The sequence below is a fragment of the Spodoptera frugiperda genome, chromosome 14, assembly GCF_023101765.2.
Source record: "Spodoptera frugiperda isolate SF20-4 chromosome 14, AGI-APGP_CSIRO_Sfru_2.0, whole genome shotgun sequence".
Taxonomy (NCBI): Eukaryota; Metazoa; Arthropoda; class Insecta; order Lepidoptera; family Noctuidae; genus Spodoptera; species Spodoptera frugiperda.
Window position 1 is genome coordinate 4,312,174 of NC_064225.1, and position 27,900 is coordinate 4,340,073.

A 27,900-nucleotide genomic window follows, 5' to 3' on the forward strand; every position below is an offset into this window, starting at 1 on the left:
AAGAACCGATTAGTCATAAAACATTGATGGATTCGAAGAAAAAATGCCCGCAGCTTTACCGCAAGTCGACTACGGACGGAAAATTATAGTGTAACTGCCATCAATTTTCTTGGTTCGAAATAGAACGTATGGTTTGTTTGATAGTTAAGTAAACTAATGACCAAAGTATTTAGTAAAAGATTTGGGTTTTTCGTAAAAACCGTTGAGTTTTCTTTCAGGAAATGAAATTTTGAAAACATGTAGACGATTGGTTGTTAACTGTAAGTCTATATTGTTGTTGTTAATTTTTAAATCAATAAATATAATCTAAGTTATGATTTTTACGTTTAAAAAAATGTGATTTAGAAATAGCCTTAAGCATTATGGAGGTTAGTGTTTATTCTTTCGTGGTGTCGCATTTTTTTGTATCTTGTCTGTATTCTAACGTGAATAAATGGTTTTTCTTTTATTATTGTTTTGTATGGGCTTACCCAGCAGTGGAATATTAATTTATAGACTGATATATATGTATGTATATAATAACTGATCCAAACGTTGTTTTGCTTTATAAATTATTTTTAGAAAATATAAAATTTCGTAAAAATCGGTAAAGCCGTTTCGAAGAAGTACGGTAACTAACATTTTTACAAGGAAATTGTATATTATGTTAGATGTATGTTTGTACTGTTAACATTACGTAAAAGAACTACCTACTAACAATTATTGTAACCTAGAATACAGACGAATAACAAGAAAAAGTAAGAAGCCGTTGAAACTCGATGGACATGAATAAACCGCCTTGGAGCTGGCAACTAAATTAAAAAATAACATTGTACGAGGAGGAAATAGCAATGTAGTGAACATAATATCAAGCGTGTTATTTCTAAAGAGGGTGAGCAGAGGTGTGGTTGTAGTTTCCTTGTTATTCTATGTTCTAGTTAAATTAAGAATGATGAAGTGGTTACTTAAGAACGTGCTGTTTCATACTTCATACTGATACGGTACTAAAAAAGTTGTTTTTTTAAGCAATAAAAGCAAATTGAAGAGTGAATATAATAGTGTATTTATTGGAAGACCCTAAATAAATAAATTATTATGTTTCTCGACTAATTCACGTAACATCTACTCTGGCTTGAAGCTAATCGAGTTCCCCGTCAAACAATTACGTGAGTAAGCCGAAAAACATATTTATATTTTTTTGGTGTTTGGATTCTCCATATTCTAAAGGATACGCCCCGTTATTGGCAACCATACCTGAGTTTGGGCTATCAGGTATTAAAAACAATATTTTAGCACAAGATATATTTCTTTTTTTATAATATCAACCTCAAAACCCATCGATCCCTCAACCAATACAGTAGGAATGTATCCTTTGCCATAAATTGAAGAGGAAAACGGAGAATTCCCTTAAATACCACTATGGCAATCCCTTATGATTCGGTGCCGGAGTTACGCGGACCCAAATCACCGAATCTCTATGTTGGGTACACCGTTCATTAGGATGAACCCTATCTCTGGAGTCGTCAGCCAGAAAGTAAAGTTTATAGACTTTTCGTAGCAGACGTGTGTATTGTATGTGCTTTTAGTATGAAAGTAGAATCAATGTCGATGTTTGTTTGGTCAATAGTGTAAGAATCGATATGAGGTTAGTTTATTTATATTCAATATAAATTAAATATACAGTAATAGTAGCCATTTTTGTTACTTCACTTCTGAATCACGTCATGAACTGTACTACTAAATGTCAACTAATAAATATTCAAATAATCTTGCATATTATATTTGGAAATGAAGTTGGTTTTATAACTTGATGTTAGTCTCATAACTAGGCATAATTTCTAAGAATAAGCTATTTAAAAATAAAAGCGTTTTTGATTAATGTAGTTCAATTCACTTGCTTTAATTGTCTTAGAAAGACTTAAAGAAACCTAAAATCTACCATATGTATTCTAAATCATATATAACACAAAAGGAGTCACGATTTACACACACACTGCACTCTGACTACCACCGCATAGCTAAAAATTTCAAAACACGAAAGCCCCGAATCTTTGCCCAGAAACTAAACCAAAATCCCTCATCTCTCACTCTTGACAACTCGGCCGACGAACCAGTCCAGATGATTGACCATATAAAAGAATATAAGATGTAACACGCTCAGCACTTGGTTAGCCCCTATCATCGTTTGCAGTAAGAACTGGGGCAGGGAGAGAATAAAAATGGTTATTGCTTCGAACCAAAGATATTCTGCAGCTTATTTAGTATTTCCTCAATTTCTATAAAACGTTACGTGTGTTCGTATGTGTACTGGCTAACATGATTGAAGTAGATTAGATGATGAGAGCTTATAAATGTTTCGGGTTGGATCGTTGAATGATTGTAATACTTTCAGATATTGGAATAGATCTCAAAACAGAATGTCGTAGTAGCCCGGAGGTTTATACGTCCGCTTCTCATACAAGAAAGTGTACATAGGTTAGAAACCTAACAACGGCAGGTAATATGTACTTTGTAAGGTTATTTAGACACCACTGACATACGGTGACGAATGATATCGTGTGGAAATCTGAGCTTATAATTTCTAGTAATAAGTTTGAAATCGCTAACCGACATTGAGCAAGCGTGACGATTAATTGCCCGTGGCTGGACAAGTCATGTGTAACCAAATTAACTAAAACATTACGGTTTACTTGCAAATATACTAACAAAAGCTTTATTAGTTTCAAGTCACAGATAAACTATTCCTCCTATTTTTAGGTATCTCTCACGACAGTTATTATGAAAATATACCAAATATTAAAGTCCTACCTAAACCCACACACGATCCGCTCGATATACCATAGAAGCAAATATCAGTCAAGTCCATTACGTTTGAAGTTACTACCATAACAGTCATCGGGTGGATCCTATGCAATTTGCACGCTGCCTACGAGATCCGCTTCTCAAATTGAGTGTGAAAATGGAACGCTTGCGTCTGTATGCACTTTCATCGCTCACAGAACTATAATAACGAAATTTCTTGCAATGACTGTGCAATATTGTAGTTATGAATACTAAGGTGTGAGAGATGTGAGGAGTACATATAGAAATAGGTTATATTACTTAACACTACTGCTCAGTTATTTAGAATAGGGATGATGACGGCGTATGAACATTAAAAATCTATTTAGTCCGACAATGTAATGAAAAAATATTATGTATTTTTTATTTTGTCATATAAGGTAACAATGCTTATGTAGATATTAAAACAAATCAAAGTTTAGGAGTGGGGGAGCAAATATGTCATTTCTACGTATAAAACGTACCTAAAAATGACGTCACGCGATATTTCAAATCGATATATCATCGAAGTTATTAGTTTCCTTAACAAAATAAAAAACGCGAATATTTTTTTAAAATGACAAGACAGACATTAAAATTAAAATTATAGGTTAGATTATCTATCATAAAATACCTATGCAAAAAGTTTTAATTTATATACGGAAAATTTTTGAATTAATTTTATCTTTAGCATTTCAAAAAAAAATATATATATATAAAATCTAATACGTAATTATTTAAAAATACTTCAAAAGCAAGAAGCCAGGTTGAAAGAGGAAAATATTTTTCAATTTCGATTCAATTACGAAATAAATTAGATGAGTATTATGAAATTATTAATTTTATAAAAGCCGTGGGTTGAGCTAAGTTGTTGCCTGCCAATATTCAGTTGGCAAATCGGGGTAATTTATCAGTAGTGACCGATTTTGTGTATCCCGTACAACGCCCACAAGATGAACGCTTTGAATTATTTGGCAAGTAACAAAACTTGGAACTACAAACAAAATATTAGGTTTTAAATCTCCTACAGCCTTGCTCTCACACCTCCTGTGAACTGCCTGGCAGGTTACTAGGGCTCCGGCTCGAAAAACATAAGCAGAAACGAGGAATAAAACTCCCGTCAAAACCGCTCCAGCTATTTCATGTGTGTATGTAACGTATGTATATTCATATCTATGTAGTAAAAATCGGTTATTTTAATGTTACAGACAGACAGTTAAATTTTATGTATTATTCTAGAAGACTAGACTAGACAATATTAACATCGTCATCGTCTACAAAAAACAAACTAGATAACTCTAGATAAAACCAGATTCACATAATTTTCACGTTCAAACTTACATTACACCAAAAGTCCATAGTTGTATTATTTGCTTCTAAAACATTTCAGAGATATAACCAAAAGAATTAAATTCACAAGATTAATGACAACTAAAATGATGAAAAGCAGCGAAAACATTATGCTAAAACAGATTTCGGAGATGGTAAATTTAAGCAGTGTTTTAACAAGACTAATGCTGATACATCAAGTAAATAAAGCATAAAGTGCTTGAAGAAGCGAAACCACTTAGCGATATGAGACCTTAAGTAACCTACAGTTGAGATAAAGCACAAATTGAGGCTGAATACAAGATAAACGTAGTCGACTGACGTCACTAGGGTAAAATGAAATTAGAACAGATTTTGAGAGGTCAGAGATGGAACATGGACGTGCTATGTTAAGTTGTATTATGGAGATTGTTCTTAGTTTGTTTAATAATTTTGAAGAACAAAGATAGGCTTTTACGTGAAACTTGTAGTGGTCATAAATGAGACTGTATTATAGTTGGTACTAAGTTGAATATTTGGAACAGATGAAGTTTAATGTAATCACCCCAAACTCTGTATAATGTGTTGTGAAAGTGATCCTTTGAACAAATTCTTAACAGTTTTAGCAAATGTTTCCTTTTGGTTAAACATCCCCACTAGAATTTTCTCCTGTGTCGTAGGTGCCTTTACAAACATACATATTCACAGAAAAAAAAATGTTTTCAGCGGGAATCGAACCCACAATACGTTGCGCGGTGCAGCCGGTTGCCCAGCCACTACGCCAACCGTGCAGTCAGTCAATAGTCAACAATCCGTGTTTAGTTTACAACAAAGAAATACTTCCTGCTTTTCTGAACTTCTTTTACGTTAGCGTTCAGTACTTAATACACAATAAACCTACAAAGCCTACGTTTTACTGACAGATCATCATCATCATTAGCCTATTCTCATCCACTGCTAGACATAGGCCTCTACAATGGCACACCACTGAGCTCGATCTTCAGCTTCCAACCACTACTTGCCACCTTGCGGATGTCGTCACTACACACACACACACATAGCTGGAAGACGTACTACAACTTCACTGAGCTAGCCTAGACACGATTTCCATTCTAAAACACGTCTACCCCAACGGTTATCGGTTCTTCGTCAAATGTGACCGGCCCACTATCACTTCAGCTTGCTAATACTTTGAGCTACTATTACTGGCAGATCTAAAAAGAAGTAAAAACGAAAATGTACTAGAATCGATCATTAAGATTATCAAAACATTCCTATCCGATCCAGCTCCAGCCTCCAGCTTCCCAAAAGGTTCACTTTGTTTGGACGGACCTAAATAGATTAAAGTGCTCTATTGAGATTTCTATCTAGTACTCAATCCTTTGACAAAATGTATATTCTATCCTCTAAGGATCTTTGGAATATCGATTCAGACCCCAAACATACTAACGTAGCTTTAGAAATTCCATAACTTAATTCCGTAACCATACCGTACTAAAAAAGACAAAGAAAGTTCTCAGTTTGACCTCTATGTATGTATGTATCCTGGAGCTGCGGACTGCCTAGCGGATTACCGGGGCTGTGGCCCGAAAAGCAGTAGTAGGAACGCGGTGGTTTTTAGGCAGTAAGAGTCTGACATACTGTCTCGCCTAGCACAAAGCGGGAGAAATCATTATCATATCCCTCTCCACAAAAAATAAAAAGAATATGTATATTTGTCCGATTGTTTTAAAAGATTTTGATGCAGTAGTAATTGGATGATTTGTCAAAAATATGTATGTATATTTGTCCGATTGGAAAATTCAATTTTGATGCAGTTGAAAAATATTTGTTACACTCAGAAGCACAATTTAGTACCTTAACCGATTCCAAAGAAAGAATTTGTGCTCGCTTTTGTACGTAATCTATGGAAATTAATAAAAAAATAATTGTGAACAACGTAAAAAAGCAAGTCCATTCTATCTCTAGGGAGAGGGATTTGATAAAGATTTTTCCAGCTCCTGATCACAAAGAAACTGTCAAATAGTCAGAATGACTATCCAAAGCCAGTTTCTGGGATCCTGAAACAACTATCCGTATTCGTCGTATAAAAGGATTTCATCAAAATGTACTAGTGGAACTAGAGGAGGCCTATGTTCGTTCGGACGTCTTGTGGTTGATATGAAAATGATGATGTATCAGTGGTAGTAAGAGGTCACCAAAATAATACCTCTAATATACTCCAGTTAACGCACTTTTAGTCTATTTTTTTATGTTTAGCCATGGTCGTCCCTCTACAGGGATTGGTCTATTTGATTATCAAAATAATTCATACTTTCTGGGCAAAAATATTTTTGGTCGTTAAAAAATACCGTGAAATAATTTCAAAGTAAAAATTGACGAGGATACACCTACCACAACTTATACCAGGAAAAAATTGTATCAGAATTCGGAATCGGTGGAAATTCGATCACTCCGCAATTAAGTGCGGTCACTCGAGTGGGATTTGAAAATCTACTTCACAGAATAACACCCTTTATTTTCTTTCTGTTGCTTTTCGAAACTTCCAACTTCAGTATAATACATGTTTCATTTTAGAACACTGAAATAAATAAACAAGGCTTCATAAAAATCACATGTTATTTAACATGAGTTAGACATTTTTGACTGGGCATTCATATTCTCTAGCATGTAATAATGAGCTTTTTTAAGGGTGGAAAATCATCCAATCACTTCTCCCGCCTTGAACGAGGCGTGAGGGAGTGTCAGACTCTTACTGACTAAACCACCCTGTTCCTACTCCTGCTTTTCGAATCGGGGCCCCGGTAAACCCGCTAGATAGTGCGTAGCTCCGGAATTAAGGCCTAACTATCGCTTTGGAAAATATCTGTAATGATTAGTTTTCAAGTACGATTTTATTCTGGAGCTGCGGACTACCTAGCGGGCTTACCGAGGCTCCGGTTCGAAAAGCAGGAGTAGGAATGGGAAGGATTTTAGTCAGTAAGAGTCTGACACTCAAAAAAAACGATTTTATAAATAAATAACAACATCATATTATATTCACTATGAACACTACTAAAAACATTTTTCCTACATTTTCAACTAATTCTAACATATAAAAGGAAAGCCGTATTTCCCAACCTACAATACATGAACTGTGAAACTACTAAATTCACTCCAGTTACAGATAACACTACAGTGTCGTGTCAAAGGCGTTTGACGATCGATTCTGCACCAATAGTCAGACTTAAACTCGGACCAGTAGTTGCTTGTACTTTCTCTATGGTTGAATAGTCACAAAGGATCTTGGTTTTGATGTGGTCACTCAAAGTGTTATTAGGTGTTTTAGTAGTGGATTGCTGTGGAGTGGTATTTGGGTTTATCTATTATCTTTTAAATAGGGTTTGGGGTTGGGGACTATGGCATAAACTGGTCTATACTAAGCATCTTGTTTTAAAAAAAGAAGAATGATGACATTTACAGTTCCAAACATGGGTAGATGATTAATTTTAAAATATTAGACATGTATTTTTTATATTCTTACGGAAACAAATACTTTCGACAGTAACAGATTAGAAATATCGCGAGACATCACTTCTAGGTACGTTTTATATGTAGTAATTACGTATTTGTTTCCACTCCCAAACTTTGATTCGTTGTATCTAAGTATTGTTTTCTTATACGACAAAATAATAAAAAAACCGTGTAATAGTTTTTACATATTTAACTGACGGACTAAACAGATTTTTAATTTTCATACCCCATTATCATCGCTATTGGCGAGGTTTATGCGCATAGATGGCGAACTCCACTAAGCGACCACGACAATACACGATTGTTTCAAAAATATTATGCACCAGGACTTATATTAAACCTTCCTGGAAGCTAGTGATGAAATTGATAGTCTCCATAAAGTGCGATCAGAATTTCATCCCAAAAACCACATTATACTAGACCATCTGTAAAATAGGTACCAAAACGCCAGCTGTTTAGTATCTCCAACTTGGAGCCAGGGAAAAATGGGGCCAATGAGTACGTAAGCGTACCATCAGTATAAAATAAAATGACAGTCTTTTGGACTCCACATACTACCGAAAATATGTCGTGGTGGCCCGGTGGTTTAAGACGCCCGCTTCTCATGCATGAAAGTGCAGGTTCCAAACCTACCAACGGCAAGTACCAATGTGACATTTTCCGACTTAATTATGTGTACTTTCTAAGATTATTTAGACACCACTGACAAACGGTGAAGGAAACATTTAAAATTTAATTTATGGCAAGTCACATAAATAAAATAATTGATTTATTAAAATATTTATCCCCCTATTACAGTCCGGTATATGGCAATAGGCTCACCCCCTATTAAATGGGAATTATATAGCACAAATGGTGAAAAGTGGATGCACATTGTGCAATGACATTACGTGCCGTAATGTGCACCTCTGCCTACTCCTTTGGGGATAAAAGGAGTGACGTTGTTTTGTTAAAATATTAATTATTTGTGAAACAAAACTATTTAACTTGTAGTCTTTTACGCATATTATGTTTTGTTATCTATACATATAATAAAATCGTAGAAAAGTGCTGTCTGTACATTGAAAATAAAAATAAAAAAATAGCAGGGGTTATTGTTATGTCGATGTCGAACCCAAAAATGTAATTAACTTTTTTTTTGTCTGTTTGTCTGTTCGTCTGTGCGCGCTAATCTCAGAAACGGCTGATCCGAGTTGGATGCGGTTTTCACGAATATATTGTGGGATGCTTAAATTTACATTTAGTGTTTGTTTCATGTCAATCGGTTCATAAATAAAAAAGTTATGTCAAATTAAAGAATCACGTCGAACATTCTATGCTTATACCATTAATCTCCGCAACTATTTGACGGATTTGGTTGAAATTTGGTACAGATATAGTTTAGAACCTTAGAAAGGACATAGATATATTTTTATTTCAAAAATCAAAAAATAAAAATAAGAAATAAATTATTTATAAATAATTCTATGTCGATCGTTACACGACTTCGGTTCATGTTATTGTTTTAATTTATCGAAAAAAAGTAAATAAATAGTAAAAAGGTATGAAAAAAATAATATCAATATAATAAAACATTTAGTACAAAGAAAATGCTCTAACGGAGTATAGATAATTCTATGTCGATCGTTACACGACTTCGGTTCATGTTATTGTTTTAATTCATCGAAAAAAAGTAAATAAATAGTAAAAAGGTATGAAAAAAATATAATATCAATATAATTAAACTTTTAGTACAAAGAAAATGCCCGAACGGAGTATAAATAAATAATCCAATCGATTTCGGATCGAAATAGATCGCGCTATGGTTTCGTTACATTCATTTGGTTGGGTATCGGCCGAGCGCTTCGGTACTATCGTAGAAAAAGTGTATTATCAGTCGTATGATTATTTGTCTGTAGTGGTCCTGCTGTTTCGTATATTCTAAATTGGTTTCGTTGTATTTGTCAATTAATAAGTTTATTTGTTGGGTTTTCCTGGTTTTTTTAACTATTTAACGTAGGTTTAGTTTGATATCGATTATTAGTAGTTACTGTAGTTAGTTTTTTTAATAAAATTGTAAGTCTAATTTTTTTTTTAATTAGATTAGATTTAAGTCGTTTCTTTTAAATTATTTAGTTTAAGCTTGGTTATTATAGCATAGAGGATAGGTTGTAATATAGTTTCTTTTTTAATTGTTATAAATTCGTAATTCGTAGCTTTCTTTAGTTTTAAGTTAGTTTAAGTCCGTTTTTAAACTATTTTTTCAATGCCCTAAGTGAGTATACATCTATTAAATTCAAACGCAGAGCTCATTATGTTGATTTTTGAAGAGTTCCCTGGAATATCTTCCACATCTCATTTTTGAAGAGATCCCGCGAGATCGGGAACTATGTGGTTAAAACCAAAAATTTGCCGGAAGTCACTATTCCACGCGAACGAAGTCGCGGGCAAAAGCTAGTGTAGAATAAAATTCAAAATATAAATATCACACAGGTAAACAATCAATAATCAAATCTATTCGGCAGAACATAGAGTTGATTTTCCGATAAAAAAGGTGCACTGATTAAACAAACCTATTTTCGGAAAATACGGTTTAATCAAGGTACCCGTTAATTAAACACCGCGGCGTCGTGTATGCAATGTTTCTGGGAACGTGAACGAGAAAACCGCGTGAGAAACCAAAAAAAAAAAGACGAAAAAAATACGTTTAACATTCATTTGGACAGTGGTATTTTGACACTTATATCATTTACCTACGTTTTATTTTTATTTATCATCGAAAACAAATTTTGGTCGTCTAGATTTATGTATTGTACGTATTGATTTCAACGTCTGTTGACTACTCAAGTCAAAATATTTAGTTTTGTTCTCAATTTTGGTAATCGTAAATTTTACTGAGTTTTTTGAGATGGCGTAACCCAAAACCACTGCTACTCTTGTAAGCCAGAATCTACAGTAGATACAACCATGAGAACACCGGGACACTGAAGTCCGGCGGGTCCCAGCGACATAATTGACATAGATCCCGCGACCAAATAAATTAGAACATATTAGTTATTATTTTTAATGGGACAAGCCCACCACTACCTCCTAAAATCTCTGCAACTCCTGTAAGCTAGGATCTACAGTAGATACAACCATGAACACCGGACCACGGGGACATGAATGACTGTTTTGGATCCCACAACTAAATAAATCAGAAGATTATATCACAGGAGAAGAAAAGAGAAACCCTTATAACACTTAAATTCCATCTAAGGAATACAAACGTAATAAACGTATTTTATATAATATATTTACAAGTACTCCAAGCGAAATCCATTCAAATAATAACAAATCATTGATGTTTATTCGTCACGTTCCATCGCGTAATATTTGTGAGCTTATGTCTATCCTATACATTTTGATTAGCTATTTGAGACGATCATGTGTGTGTATAGAAAGGTATACGTCTAGACGCCGCAACGATTTGTATGTAAAATACGTGAAGATATTTCTCTGTGAAAGAGCAACAGTATCTTTATAAAGTTGTTCTTTGATAACGTAGCACATACACATACGTTCGGTGTTTTTCTTTAGGTAGACTAAAACTTTCTAAGATTATTTAGACAACACTGACAAATGGTCAAGGAAAACATTGTCAAAACTTATAATTTCTAGTTATAAGTTTGAAATCGCCAACTCACATTGAATAAGCGTGGTGAATAATGCTCAAACCTTCTCAATGTTAGAAGAGGCCTTTGGTCAGTAGTGGCCACATATTGGCTGTTGATAATATGTGAGTGATGTGATACTAAAACTATAGAGTTGTCTGATGTGATCCTTTATGGTTGTTTAGTTTCTTTATAACCTTCATATTTCAAAGAGATAGTTAGTTTAACTATATAAGTGATTAAAATTACACTCACATTCATTAGTAATATTAAAATCTCCTTTGTTATCATATTGACAAACCTAACTGTCACTACACACCATTGAAATTAAACTACGGTATGCTATAGCTCCAGAATGTCAAAAAAATCGATGAATTCAAAACACATAATATTCTAACTTCTCTCAAACTCATAACCTCTTTACCACGCCAAAATTGGGACAGAAACTGCCTTATCATTTAAAATTAAACTTCTAAATCATTTTGATTTAAGAATACCCAATGAAGTGAGGAAAAAATCTCATTTGAAAAGTTCGTCTTTGCCAAACGCGTGGAGTTTTCATTACCAAAACTATTAATGTCAAGTTTGTACATTTAAACTGTATAATCAAATGTTTTTTGGCTAGGCTTTGTGTCGCCGTGACTGTTTGGTCACTTAAATATACATTACATTACGCCTTTTAGTACTGCTCAACATCTACCGTAGGTATACCGAATCGCACTTTTCTTTTTGTTTCTTCCTACTTTTAGTTAAATCAGAGAAAGTATCAGACTCTTACTGACTAAAACTACCCCGTTTCTAATCCTACTTTTCGAGCAGAAGCCCCGGCTCTGATAACAAAACCCATTTTCAATTTTACCTAGTTCTTATACATATAATGAGTATATGTATGAGACGCTGTTTTAAACCCCATCTACTGAACAATTTCTACATCAGAAATCTCAGTAGGTTCCTGATGTATAGGCAAATAAAGTAGTAAGCCGAAGACCTACTGATCATATTACAGTCATGAACAAAATTATTTCTAAAGAATTGTAGACCTCTATATTTGAAAAGTTTTAAAGTTCAAATCTATTATTATCATGTACCCCAGCAAATCCAAAATCTTGTAATACCGTATAGCATTTGTAACACGCGAAAAAATTGGCAACTAGTAACACGCGAATTACAACAACAAAATATAAAGTATTGTGCACATTTCTGAGCCTCGGTAACTCCTATACCTCAGACAGACAATAGAACAATAAATCGATACAATCTAGTTACGGAAAGTTATGTTATTTATTACCTTATACAAAATACTCAAAGATTGAGTGGCAAAGAATTTCTTAGACAAATCCAGTGGCTGATATTAACAAATAACTTACAAGTCAAGCCTCAGAAATCCTCAGTAAATTATAGCTCCCAAGTCGTCTACTCTGTAAAGATAATTTTCAAAAGCTCTGTAATGATTATTTAAACTATTCTTTAGTAACGATTTTGTATCGAAAACAATAGCTAAGAACTGGGTTAAGTAACCATTAAATGATTCCGAGTCCAGGGTCGCACTCAGAAACATCTAATAATTACTTAAACTATTCCTTGTATCGAAAACAATAGCTAAGGACTGGGTTTCTAAATGACTCTAAGTACGGCGATCAGTATCGGTTTTAATATTACTCTGCGATATTATGTACAGAAGCCTATAAGTATTGCTTGCATAAATATACTTCCCTTCCCCATGCTGTGAAAGTAGGTGAAGCCTATTACTGCTTTCAAAGAAAATGGTTAAAGATCATTTTCTTTTTGTAAATTATCAAATTAGGATATTCCAATGTTTTTTATAGGATACTAGGAACATCCGAAAAGTCTCTGATACGCTTAGGGTTAGATAAAGGTGCGTTGTGTTAAGAGATTTAAACGCTCCATAATTTCACTAATTCGTAGTTATGCCTGGTATGTAGTAATATGTCCCCTCTTTATAATGTAACCATATAATTAAATATACATCTACTATAATGGTGTACCTTTGACTACCCCTATTATTTATCATCAATCATATCATTAATGAAATTACAGGTTTCGAATCGTAAAAGAAAAAATATACCTAGTCAACGCAAATGAGAAACGACAATCTTTATAACTCAATCGAATTCCAACTTTAAATTGATTAAGAAATAAGATTAAAACTTGTTAGCACCCTTCAATCTAAAATAGAAGTACAAAATTTCAATAAAAGTGACGATAGTTAAACTTTATTTGTAAAAAGCAATAATCAGAGCGACTTACGAGTAAGCCGCGTAGTTCGTAATTCGCGATAAAATAAAGAAATGCGCTATACATTGAAGTTATTCTTTGCAATTCAAGAAAAATTGGTAGTTGTAAAAAATCGATGTAGATGTAATATGTTCTTTGAAACGGTTTAACATGCTGTTCAAACCGCACCCATTAGTTATAATGTCAGTGCTTTGAGAGTGTTGAAAATTACTTCGTAAAATCGTTTGCACGAATGATAAACTCCTTTCGGTAACTCGTGAATTTTCATTTTGAAACTAAGTGCGCTCTCAATCACTATGTTTCGTTTAAGGTTTTTTTTTCACTGTAAGTAATGACAGTTTTTTTTTTACTTTTGTACTGATATAATGGTGATTACTTTTAGGGGTTACATTGTCGTGATTTAAAAGCCGAAATGTTAAGATTTTTTTTGTGAATATATTTTTTTATTATTGAAGTATTTATATTCTGGTTTTTATTGTACTGAAATATGTAGTTACAATGATGATTGTTTTAATTAATAATACTGTTCGATTTTTAATTTTAAAAAGGTTTAATTATTGTTCACTTTTTAAAAAGCCTCAATATTTAAAATAAATCCTATTTCAAAAATAGGGTCGATAGTCTTCCAAAACCGGGACGGATCTTACAAAAATACTTAAAATCACACTCTTACCTGACAAAATCCAGAAAAATAAAATTTCGAAGTCGGGACAGCATAAAACAAAACTTTCCTGTTTATTACAATTTCCACTAAAACAGTACACCACACTAAACACTTCACACAAACTATAAGCCGAAACAAAGTTTATAAGTACACACAAAGTTGTTCACAAACTTTTACCAGGATCCCCCGATAATGTGTCATAAATCTTATCACTTTCTGATATTTCGTGTTTTACGAGTCGCGACGTCACATCCCGTTGCACTCGACGTACGTCACCCGATAAATAAAGCAACAACACGACCGCTCCGTACGACACCTTGCGGATAACTAACTAACGAACACAGCATCGCCAGGGTTGCACTGTCCCTGTGTGCGTGGAACCCCATCCGTACACGATGTACAAACAGCTCCCGCTGATGTGTGAGTGATCCTAGACTCGCGTCAGTGATTTGAGTCGCGGTACAATTTTGTTACAGTGTGCGTGGCCGATCACCTACGCGTTTCTCAGTGTGGGTGCACAGTACAACCGGGAAAAACGGTTCGGAGTTTACGGCGCATGCCCAAGGAGGTCGAAAAATAAAATTGTGTTTCGCGCTATTTAAATACTGATGCGAGCGACAGATTATGAAACCAGTGTGTTTTTACAAAGGGGGTAATTTGAACGAATGAGGCTTTTCATCAAAATACATTTTGTATAACGTATCCATTTTTGAACATCCCGTGTAAAATATTTACGTACCTATATTTCTTTGGGATAATTAATGATTTTTCCGGTACGCTTTGCTGTTGGGAAAATATTTTATTTCATTTCCTTTCTCTTTGTTTTAGGAGACAATATCGGCAAATAAATACGTATTTGATTTGTAAGGCCCACACGTTTCTACGCTAGGGTTGATAAAAACAGGTCTTCCATATATGATTGGATTACTTTACGTCCATACTTTTAGTCTTACACGCTCTTCAGTTACGAGTACTCTACTCTACTCAAGGTCACATAAGGCCTCATCCACGACTTTTTATTACTAAAACTTGTAAGTAAATCATTGTGGACTAAAATATGGAGTATGGCCGTCTTTTTTTTTTGAGGTAGGAATATTATCCAATGTCTTTTCCCACTTTAAGCGCTGCGAGAGAGAGTGTCAGACTCTTACTGACTAAAAAACCACCCCGTTCCTACTCCTACTTTTCGAGTCGTCCGCAGCTCCGGATCAAGCATTGGCTTTACTGGGCCATTTTTGGTGGTTTGATGGCTCTATGAGGCGCGCGCGGAATGCGACGCGCCGTACGCACTGGTCTGGTTCTGGTCGGACGGCGAGCTACCTTTGCTCGCCGCCCACAGATCCGCACTTACGGTGATCGAGTATGGCTGTCTTAAGAACAGCTAAAGGTACTGTTTAGATGTTCTATTCTAGAGTGCATCTTTGATAAAATGCTTCTTATTTTAAACAATATTCCTTTCAGTTTTCTTTGAAAGCTTGGGTTTAATGTTTAGCTCAATCAAAGTGTTTTATGGATTCTGATTATGGTTTTTGGCCAATCTTTGTGAAATTGCACGCATTTCAGACTCCACAACTAAACTCAGTACTAATTGGTAGACATGGTAGATTTTTTTTAACTTTGCCCTGCACTAGGATTTTCTCCTGTATCGTGGGTGCGTTTACAAATATACAAGTTCACATACACATGACATTCAGGCCCGTAACAACAATTTGTGGATCACATAAAGAGTTGTTGTTTCGTGCGGGAATTGAACCTGCTTCTCATTGCGTGACAGACAGGCTGTCCAGCCGTCGCGCCTACCATGCAGTCATTAGTATCAGTTACATAATAAGAAGACGAAAATTGTCCTATTCTTTACTACCAACAAAATCTTGCAAACTATTTCGAGAATCACCAATAAGTCAAACGAAAATAAAACTTAATTAATATTATCATTAAAGCGTATTTTCCTTTACCTTATTAATAATATTGCTTTGATTAAATATCACTATTATTTGTACCGTTATTATTTTCTCATTAAAACAGTAGGAGGCGAGCTCGAGAATAATTATTATTCTCCGTTGGGTATACAATACATATAACATTACGCATTTTTCCTCAAATTGGTAAGCATATGTAGGAGATAGGGGTGTGGGCGTCATGTTGGCAGAAGTAAAACAATAGATTGTTCGTAAGAAAATTATTGTTTATATTTTTTTTAATAGTCGGCAAACAAGCAGACGAGGCTCCTGTTGGTAAGCGATCAGCGCCGCCCATGGACAGCAACACCAGAGGAGTCACAAGTGCGTTACTGGCCTTTTAAAAAAGAGTACGCTCTTTTCTTGAATATTTGAAGGTCGTATCGGTTTGGAAATACCGCCGACGACAACTCGTTTATTTTCGTAAACTGCACTATTACTTTAATGAAGCTACTGATGGGGCCGACATTTCCTACCAACTACTCTGAAAAGCAATGCCGAAACAAACTCAGAGGTCTCAGTTAATTTCAAAGTGCAAATAATTATGGTTAACAAAGTACATGAAATACCGAAAAAAGCCCTGTAATACTTTGCTCGAGATGGAAATCGAACCCAGTCCCTTTGTCCGGCAGTAGAACTTGCGACCACGCGACCAGTGAGACAGTCACTCTATTATGTAATACTTCAATATTTATGTTATTAAAAAAAGGTATATTATATGTATTACTGCTAAGAATAGGTAAGGTAAATATGCACATTGCACATACACCAAAAATATTATTTACACCTGATTTTTCCATTACATTTGGGAGCGAAGAAATTAAGCCATTGGCGAATATTTTATTTTAAAGAATCCTCTATAACTTTACGAAAAATGATCGTTTTACAAAAATAATATTCTCATTTTAAAGGTATTTAAATTGCCTTTCATACGACGTACGTTACCAATTAATAAAATACTTGTATCAGAAAATAGTTATTGAGAAATGAAAATGAAAACGCCATTGGCTTCGTTTCTTTGCTCCCAAATGTAATAATGTTACAACTACCATGTAATAGTTTGCTAACTTTGCCCATTTATATGCACGAAAGTTATAAAAAAGTTACCCAACTTGTATAATGTATCCCAGAACCCAAGCTCGCTTGTTACACATCATCACATCAAAAGTCTATAAGTGGCCACTGCTGACCAAAGCCCTCTTCTCACACGGGGAAGACTTGAGCATTAATCACCACGATTGCTCAATACGGGTTGACGATTTCTGAATATTTTTCCTGAGAATACAACCAACCAACCAACCAACCATAAATACAACCTAGGTCTTTTCAAGGGCAAAGTGAATAGGTACTTTCTAGGTTTTTGTGCTCTATCTTCGGCCACATCTTTGCTTCGCCGTCCTAGCAGTAAGCGGGTGAACAAAGGCAGACTTGTCAACGATAAAAAAGATTCCAAACTTATAATTTAGATATTTAGTAAATGTAGTACAACTCAATAAAAGTTACATTGGTATTTACCGTTGGTAGGTTTTGGACACGCGCTCCTAACATAATATTTTTGATAATAAACCAGTCCAATGAATAGGTCTCAATTGAAAAATAACAATCAAAATAAACTAAACAACGATAGATTGGGAAGAGAGCAATAATTAAGGACAATATTAACAAACTTTGTTATCATTTCATCAAACCAGATTTTGTATTAGATTTGTTTTGTACTAAATTGGTTCCGTATGAAAAGATTGGTAGATAATAAATTTGATATTGGGTTGTTTACTGACATAGCTATTCGTTGATAACCCGGTATTGGTCCGCACTTAAATTTGAATTTGACTAGAGTTTAGTCTGAATTCTTCTATTTAGTACGGTCACGTAATCAAGTAAATTTACAGAAAAAAATTTCTAAGTCAAGAAATAATAGTAAGCATCCAACGTTATCATAATCATTCACAAGTCGTAGTCTCTACCCTTAATACGAGTTTGCTTTACGTCGAACAAAAACGAAACGAATAACACGTTCGGTTCTGATTAGCCGCCACGAATGTACCAACTAATAAGAGCGCTGAAATCGCGGTTTCGTTTCGATATTGTTGAGCGTAAAATAAACTTCATACTAATGTAATGAACATCTTATAGATAATTAAATTTTTATTCTGATAAAAATATTAGTAAAAATAGTATAAACCCCGAAATCATGTTTCTCTCAAGCTATTGCTATCATAGGTATGGATGATTACCAAACAAATTTGTGACGTCATGCTTGAAAAGTGCTCTTTTAAACCGACGGTAAATCAAAACCCAAAGCAACGAATCGATCCACAATCTATTTATTCTAAAACCATTTAAATTATGGCTCTTCCCAACAAAACAAGGCTAACAGTATAAAACTAAGAGAAAGTTTAAACTTGTAACTGTTCTAAAATAATAAAAAGTTGACTTAACTTGAGTTAGGAAAGTAGAATAAGTACGGAGACGGCACGGCGGCATGACGGTAGGAGTAGTAGAAACAATAAAAATAGCTTACAATTTACTGCAGGGATGTTGTGCATTTGCCTTGCAGAAGGTCTTATTTGATGGTGGAAAATCATCTAATCACTACTCCCGAATTGAGCGAGGCGAGAGGGAGTGTCGGACTCTTACTAACTAAAAACTACGTCGTTCCTACTCTTGCCTTTTAAGCTGAAACCGTACCCCGTTTAATCCTTCACAGCTCTGTATCGGGCATCAGCCCAACTGTACTCCATCTGTAGTGATCTGACGACTCCTAAAGGCGCGTTCAGGATGCGACGCGCCGTACGCACATAAGATCACTTGCATCACTGTCGCACTTTATGGATGCATAGCCACCAGATATATGAAGCTAAGATGTGAAACTATGTGACCGTTTCCACTGATACTAAGCTACATATTGCGTGTGCGAGGAAGATGCACAGCTCGAGTATGCGATGTATCACTAGTAGGGAAGCCATCCATGGCACACATCTATTGCACGCATCATACCATATAAAACATAGATTAACGGAGTCCGTTTCCACCAGTGCTAAGTTATGTGTCCCAATGAGTATGATTGGTGGAAACCAAACACATCCACAGATAACCTTGAAAATTGTTTAAGGAAAGCCGAAAATGTTCTGAAACTATAAAAGGCCTGTTTAAATGGTTGAAACAATGCAGGTTGACGGCACTGAACGTCGAGTGGTGTTCAAGACAAAAACCAATTCAAAGTTTTCAAGAGACGACTGCGGTACAAATTTTGGCTCTTATCAAAGTGAGGATGGTGTTTAGAATAGCCATGAAGTTTCTTGCTTCTCCATCAACATTTTCTACATAAATGCTTTGATTTCAACAACCTTCGCTTTAACTTTGACAATATATCTCATCATCTTGCCCTGAGACTCATGTGTGTTGAAGGATTGATCTGAATAGCAAGTTAAGATTAACCCTCTAAAAATTACGGTCTACATACGTACAACTAGTACTTATTGTACATACGTACAACTCTACTAGTTTCGAGTCACAGAGGGACTCTTCATCATGAGCAGTGTTTGCAGCCTACATTGATGATTCATTTTTATAAAAATATAACATGCTAGGAATTAAAAACTGCACACTAGTTTCTAAGACACTATTGTATTTCTAAAGTGGTATTTTGTTTGGAAATCAATTCAGATCTCAAGGTCAAATTTATTTTAGACTTGACGATTAACTAATTCCCAGTAAATATACCAACCTTTCGGTCAAAAAAAGACCTAACATCTAGTTATAGTATCAAATCGCTATCGCTACCTCAGAAATCTCACATAGAACTACGCCAATCAAAACCTCTAAGCTAACGAGTGGTCCGCTCCAATCTTCGATAGCCATTGTCTGACTCGAGAGTTCCGTTTACATTATAAAGTAACGCGCTTTGTTTTAGCTTGCGAGCAATTTTTTCATCAGACTCTTGATGATTTGCAAACAAATTTTGTTTGGATATGATTTATTAGTTTTTGTAGGTTTTTCTGGGTAAATATTTTTATTGTATCGATAAAAATACTACTTTACGATTGTATATTGTATCGATAAAAATATTAGGGATATTAGGAAAACATTTTGGGTGTCAAATAAGTTCACTAAACAAAGGTCGTAATAATTAATAGTATATCACGAACAATTCAATATGTCGTAAGACATTGTGCCAGAGTTCTATAGTATAGTGACAGTTTTGAAAGTTTAAACCGAATTTAATCAGAAAGTGTAGGAGAGCCATGCTATGACACGAATGGGCCGGCTCAGCCGAAATGATACCACGGCCTCACAGAAAACCGACGTGAAACAACGCTTGTATTGTGTTTCGTTGTATGAGTGAGTTTAAGATTTTCTCAATCCCCGATTTCCCAAAAACCTTAAATTTCTAACCCCTAAAAGGCCAGCAATGCACTTATAATGCCTTTGTCCATGGGTAGCGGCGATTTCTTACCATCAGGTGATACGTCTGTTCGTTTACCGGCTTATACCATAAAAAAACAAAAGCGAATAAGCTTTCAGATGATTGTCCTATACACGAGGCAATAAAGAACCATACCAAGAAACTGCGTAGTATTAAGTGCCAATGCCCCATAATGTAAGTTCAAGTAACAACCTTGATCAATGCGTAACTAACGTACGTACACAGCTCATCAACCTACACCAAACTGTCCACACTCTCCAAAGGATACTCGACTATATCACAGAAGAATAGAGCTGCAAATCTCTTGCCTAAATTCATGCCTTCAGGGAAATATTATGATGAAGTTTCGAATGATTGTTATTGAAGGCTATCTATATGATATCGTTGTCAAATACTTTGTCTTCGTATTAGTCAAACTATGCTCTAGAGGCTTTGTTGTTTGTACCTCTTTCTGTGGCTCCTCTTAATAATTACTGACGTTTGATATTCGATATTGCTATACCAACTTTGTATTAATACGGTACGAGTATGACGGCTTTTGTTATCTCCATTTCGGCGTGTTGATCGTCGAATACCTAGAATATGTTGTTTATTTTGCTTTTTTTTACCAAAATTTCTACGAATAAAAGAAAAGATAATATATTTTTTCTTTCATATTATGTAATTCTCAGATTAGTATTTGACTTTTATTCTATTCATTTCTTGCCATGTTCACCACATGCCACATTTGGTTTGGTAGTGGAGGAAGACAGCCACAAGATTTTAAAATTTATGTATACTGAATGAAATAACAAAAATAAACTTTTTGTTCCAATAGTTTTTGATACTCAGTGCATATATTACACCACCATTCTATAATTAAAAGCTTAGTTTTTTAAACGTTGCCCCTCACTATAATTTTCTCCTGTAACGTGAGTGCGTTTACAAACACACAAGTTCACATACACATTACACCCAGACCCAAAACAACAATTTGTAGATCACACAAAGAGTTGCTCCGTGCAGGAATCGAACCCATACCTGTTACATTCCAAATTCAATATTTGAAACATAGGGGCTACCCAGACATTGTGAAACCTGCCCTAAACTAACATTATTTTATAACACATTTTCGATTTACTAAAAGAATAATCCGACCGCTCAAAAAACTTTGAGATTCAATTTATCAATATCGCTTACGATTTGTAAAACCAATGATTCGATTTTTGCTTTTTTAGAAAAAATCGAGCGCATTACTACGCTTCATTGCGTTAAGCTGTAACGTCAATTCAGCATTTCAAAATGACTTATTGTCAAACGAAGTTAATAATGCAGTTTGTCAATTCTATAGTTTTATAAACTAATGCGTTTTAATATTATCATTTTCTAAATTAATTAAATCATTCTTCATTGTTGGAGAGTGGTCAGGAAAGCAGAAACATTTTCTTTTGTCGTTCTTACGATCTTCTAAATGAAGTTATAGCTTGTGTTTAAATTTTCACGTATTCTGTTGTGTTTAAATTTTCACGTATCTGTTAGGACGATCTCCTCGTCTTGTCACAAAAAAGAACCATGGCCAATAAACGCAATACTAGGCTGTGCGATGTCACCGCGTGAAGACAAGAGTAATGAGAGTTTTTCCCTTAATATACATGATGTATATAACTGTGATTTTTAGTTAATTAACGCAAAACTTTTAAAATCAATTTAATCAATATATCTTTTCACAATCCATCGGATTATGTCCAAAATTCAGCAGCAATAGCGCTTAGTCTTTTACTAATTGTTACTTCAAAACATTTACCTAGCAAAGATTTTCAATAGCACCAATTTTTCCACCCGCATAGATAAGTTGGTCGTGCTATACCATTAAAAGCAAATGCACTTAAGCTGTCATAAACACTGTAATTGTGCTATAAATGTACTCTAATATACCCACATAAATTAAAAAAGAAAGAGGTATAAGGGTGATTTTCCACGAGAGATGTGCTATGTAGCTATGCTATGAAGATGTAATAGGCGAGTTGTGAATCTTTGTGACCATTTCTACTGTAGTAATGCTACGAAGATTTAATACCTAAGCTGTGGATCTATGTGACCATTTCTACTGATACTCAGCTGTGTAGCTGAATAAGTAAGATGTGCTGTAAAGATGCGTTAAGTAGCTGTGCGCGGAAGAGGCGCAGTTCGAGTATGTATCGATAGGGAAGTCATCCATAACTCACATCTATAGCATGCATCCATTGCACGCATTTTTCCATACAAAATACATAGCTTAGCTGACCATACCAGTGCTGATACCAATGAATACGATTAGTGGAAGCCAAACTCATCTACAACAACGTAGCATATAGTAGATAGCCCATCTTTTGTAGCAAAGCACCCTAATACGAGCACACCCATATAATTTAAAAAAGAATGAGGCATAAAGGTACCATGAACGTATAATTTTTACTGCCACCAAAGAACATTAATGACCCGTATCTGATTCAAAATGCTACCTAACGCTTTCAAACTGTGTATTACTCTATATAATATTCATGAGGTAATGAAATAGCCCGCATTATGAATTATGAAGTTTTAAGTACCCACAGTCATTCTGCCTAGGCTGTTTAGTGCTTTGTGACTGGTGATAAAATTTGGTAGCAAAAGGGCTAGTGCGAAAAGTAATAACAATTAAAATTTGTTCAGATATTATAATGTTGAGTCATAGTAACGACGCGCGACGGCAGGGTAAAATACATTAATTGGATACCATCTCTACAACACTTTTCCGGCGACAGTGTCGCAAGAACGAATACAGTACCTACCCGGAGTATGAGTTTGCCTTACGTTTAAAGTAATCGACACGAGAGCGCTCTGTATTGGTTGGTTTATTCGAGCCAGCCAATTAGTTTCAGTTCGTTCCGATTACTTTACAAACTCATACAGAACGACATTTATTTATTTGTCGGCAACTGATCAGTAGTGTTCTTCAATAAACCTAAAGCATTTAAACTGGCAGCTGGTTGTAGTTGGCTGTAGTTTGTCCCTGCAAAGCATGAAGATAATGGCATTTTTTTAATATAGCGATGGTCTATAGTTCTGTAATGGACTAACTATCATAGGCTGATTTCTAAGTACCTAATAGCACAAAATCTGGAGCTCAAATTCGTTCAGCTCAACAAGCTCAGTAGAAAAGTGGCTGTTACATTGAATATAAAATCCTATTCCTATTATTTTGAGAATTTAAAACATGACTTAGTATTATTATGTTAAGTTGTGACGCCAAAATCGTCACAAATCTCTTTTCCCTAAGGTTCAAAGTTCTAACAGATACATTATCCAAAGTTCAAGTTCTAGTAACAAAGTCCTGCGGTGTACCGAAGCTGCCACTAGTTCGTGATTTCTTATCTTGAAATCGAAAGGAGACCACATCACGTTTCACCAGAATATATTGCAAAATTTATATTGTTTTTTAAAATATTTTTTTGTAATTTGAGTGACTATCGAGCAAGAAGTTTCGGGATGTAAAGTCAGGTATTGTACCCATATTCATCGGGGTTTTTTCGTAGTAAAATTTGGAAATTGTGTTTGGTATTTGGAACAGGCTCACTCCCGATTACATGGGAGTCATAACATTATTGATTAAGTGTGCATATTTAATTATACATGTCTAAGGTAAAAGGGAGTGTCAGACTCTTACTGACTAAAAACCACCCCATTTCGACTCCTGTTTTTCGATCCAGCTCGAAAATCAGGAGTCGAAATGGATTGGTTGAGCCCAGTAAAAACGCTAGGTAGTCCGCAGCAGCTTTGTCCTTCCTTTGGGGATTATAAAGCATGTAAAACGCAGTTTCTCTTCAGAAAAAGTATTCAAACAACGCAGATGTCCCATTACATAGCTCCATACACACCATTACCATCATCTGTACTCAACTTTTATACCCACTTAATTATTCATGTTTTCATCATTAAATAATTCTCTGTTCGCTTCACTCAAAAACTTTTTTATAGACAAACTTGCAATCCCCAATTTTGAATGCATTTTACGACATCTGCCAACTTTCGAATGGCCCGTAAAATGTTTACCTGCATTCACAGTCCCAGCGGAGTTACACGAGTCAATTTGAAAAATATTGTAGATCAAATAAAATGGATTTTATGGAAATGGACTATAGTTTACTCTTTTTTTTAGGGAATTGGGGGCAAACTAGCAAACGTGTCACCTGATGGTAAGCGATCAGCGCTGTCTATGGACACCTGCAACACCAGAGGAGACACAGGTGCGTTGCTAGTATTTTAAAAACCGGCCAAGTGCGAATCGGACTCGCCCATGAGGGTTCCGTAACAGCAAGTAGATGACATATTATAAAAGTTATAAAATAACTTGGTTTTACATAGTGTTTGTATGAACGACAAAGTTATATTTGCGGTTTTTGAAAATGTTTTATTTCTTAAAAACTAATAATGATATCTCGTTCAAACCAATTTTCGTTGTTAGTTTCTATTGAAATCTACAGCATATATTTTTTTTAGTTTTCTCACTCTCTTATTTTAAAAGTTAGAGGGGGGACTCTAATTTTTCCACTTTGGAAGCGTCTAACTTTCAAACGGTTGATTTTGACGAAAAATGGTTTTAGGAACCTTAATGCCTTTTGTAAAGACCTATCCATAGACACACATCACGGATTTGCTAGCTGAAAAAAAATTTTTTTTGAACCAGTTCCGTGTATGGAGTGCCCCCTTTAATTTTTAAATTTATCAATTTTTATTTAAAATTCGAACAGCGGTTATCGAAATACATTAACCTACAGAGTTTCAACTATGTAGGCCTAGCAGTTTTGGAAATAAATGGCTGTGACATACGGAGGGACGGACGGACGGACGGACGGACGGACAGACAGTCATGACGAATCTATAAGGGTTCCGTTTTTTGCCATTTGGCTACGGAACCCTAAAAAGGAATATGCTCTTTTCTTGAAGGTCGTATCGGTTCGGAAATACCGCCGACGATACGTCATTCCACAATTTTAATGATTATTAAGTCTCTTAGTTGTCTGTTTTAAAGAAGGGTTGCGTGTTTGTAGGCTATAATTAAGCAATTAAGGCAATAATTGGATACAGATTGGTAGTTATGTTAGTTTAAAGGGGTGAACCTACTACTAAAACAACGACCACTTATTATTGTTTTGATATTTGAAAATATACATTACTGAAAATCGAAAATAATATTTTCTTTTCTTAACTCAATTTTCGAACGTAAAACGTGGGCGTAACGTTTAAATTCACTTGAATATCACTAGTTGTTTGTTCCCAATGTATAACATACAAACAAAAACACTACTCGAACGCAACCTTACCAAAAATAAATTCGACCTCTCAATACCCAAAATCTAAAGCCTTATTATCACAACAAACCAGGATTTAGTAGAAAAATGCCTTTGTACTTCATCCTACTTTGTTTGTTGTGTAAACAAATAATAAATCACTGGAAACATCCATTCCAAGTAACGGCTTTACTTTGATTGAATTATTCGAGAACACTGTTGCTCTAACTAATATTGACAAGGAAATGAAACTCGAAAGGCTCATCATAACGTTTATAAACAAACAGGTATGAAATAAGCCAACAATCGGACAATACCTGGCGTAGAATCACGGAATTGGGCCATTTGTAATAATCAACACATTTCTATTCGAAGGGAGGCCCAATTCGACGGGGAGTGGAAGTGCGAAGCGAGTGAATACGGCATTCGATGTTCGAGATTCGGAATTCTCGGAATGCCGGAAAGCGTTCCGAGAATCTATTAATCAACTGATGGATTTTTCGGGGAGATAGTTGCTTTCGCGTTGTGGGGGAGTTTTTAAGATTCGAAAATTTCTGAATTCGTTTCGGTGACGAGGTTTTTATTACGGTTTGTGATGGGAACGGGAATGCTTTTGATCGAGAACGTTGAAACGAAATTTTTGACGTCTACGTTTTCAAATAAAGTTCTATGGAAATTCGTGACTAAACTTCCCACGTATTTTCATCAAAGGCGTGACGAAATATAGGATATCCTATAGGTACCTTTGTTAATACAATCTGTCTATGGGCACACCTGATGTACAAATTACTGCCTGCCCAGCAAGCTTCGTAGAGCTGCGGACTGCCTAGCGGATTACCGGGGCTCTAGCTTTTAAAGCAGGAGTAGAAATGGAGTGGTTTTTAGTCAGTAAGAGTCTGACACTCCCTCTCGCCTCGCCCAAAGTGAGAGAATAATGTCTTTTGATGTTTTTTCCCACTCAATAAACAAATGCCTGAAAAACTTGTCTGTTTCAAAATCAAAATGTTCTAATCAGTTCCTATTACAACATATTTAACTCAAGGCGGATATTCCATAATACCAAAAATAAACCTTATTCCTTTAATTCAATTAGGTTCACATTAAACATATTAGCTACTAAATAACAGAACACCTTAATTGCTACACCAAAATGCTTCCTGAACTAATGTTGGCATTTCTATTCTATGTACCAATTGTCCCGAAGGATTGGGCCGAAAGGGACGAATTAGCTACAACGTGGACACGGGATCTTACAAAAAGGAATATTAGTCGAAGATGCAGAGCCTCCGCTACCTAACTTATTTTCTGACGGAGAAAACATACATATAGGTTAGTATATTAGTGTATGTACCTACTACAGTGAACGTATACACTATACACACCTTTTTTTTCTTGAGGGGGAAAAATCATCCTTTGACTTTTATCGCCTTGAGCGAGGCGAGAGAGAGTGTCAGAATCTTACTGACTAAAAACCACTCCGTTCCTACTCCTGCTTTTCGATCCGGAGCCCCGGTAAACCCGCTAGGTTGCCCGCAGCTCCGGATTAGGCATCAGCCCTAGAAAAAAAAAGGCCAAATGAATTAACAAAGAAACTATAATTTATGTGTTATTGACAGTAATTATGGGAACGATGGGAATTGTTATTGCTTTTTTTGTACAAGCGTCTTACATGTGATTGGAGTAATTAGTGAAGGTTTGAATAAGTTATTTGAAGCCTTGAAATGCCTGAAATGTCAGTTTAAAAGAAATCAGAAAGTACACCTGACTTATGTCTTTGAAAAGCTTAATAGGTTTTATTTATTTGTGTGCTCTCAACCGATATTATTGCAGTATTTATTTATTTTTCTACTTCATCGAGCATTTACCTGCACTGAGAAACTGACTGATGGACAGTTCGAAGTGTTTTAAAATTTTCTATGTAAACTAATGCCCACTGTTTACGACGCATCATTTGCAATATTCGGACTATTTTCGTTGTTCATTTTGTAGGTAGTATTTCATTTAATATTTGTAGGCCGCCTTGTATTCATAAAATGACGCGTCACGAACAGTAGGC

At 35.2% G+C, this 27,900-nt stretch overlaps 1 protein-coding gene and 1 long non-coding RNA gene across 2 annotated transcripts in view; both read right to left on the minus strand.

The window, feature by feature from the left end:
* The window catches only part of LOC118279290 (zwei Ig domain protein zig-8), a 171,577-nt gene extending 157,090 nt beyond the window's left edge, over positions 1-14,487 (minus strand). The window contains exon 1 of the mRNA XM_035598943.2: positions 14,182-14,487. The gene's annotated coding sequence lies outside the window, so the exon portion shown is untranslated. The remainder of the gene's footprint in view (positions 1-14,181) is intronic.
* The window catches only part of LOC126911422 (uncharacterized), a 380,164-nt gene that overhangs the window by 225,376 nt on the left and 126,888 nt on the right, over positions 1-27,900 (minus strand). The gene's annotated exons all lie outside the window — the stretch shown is intronic.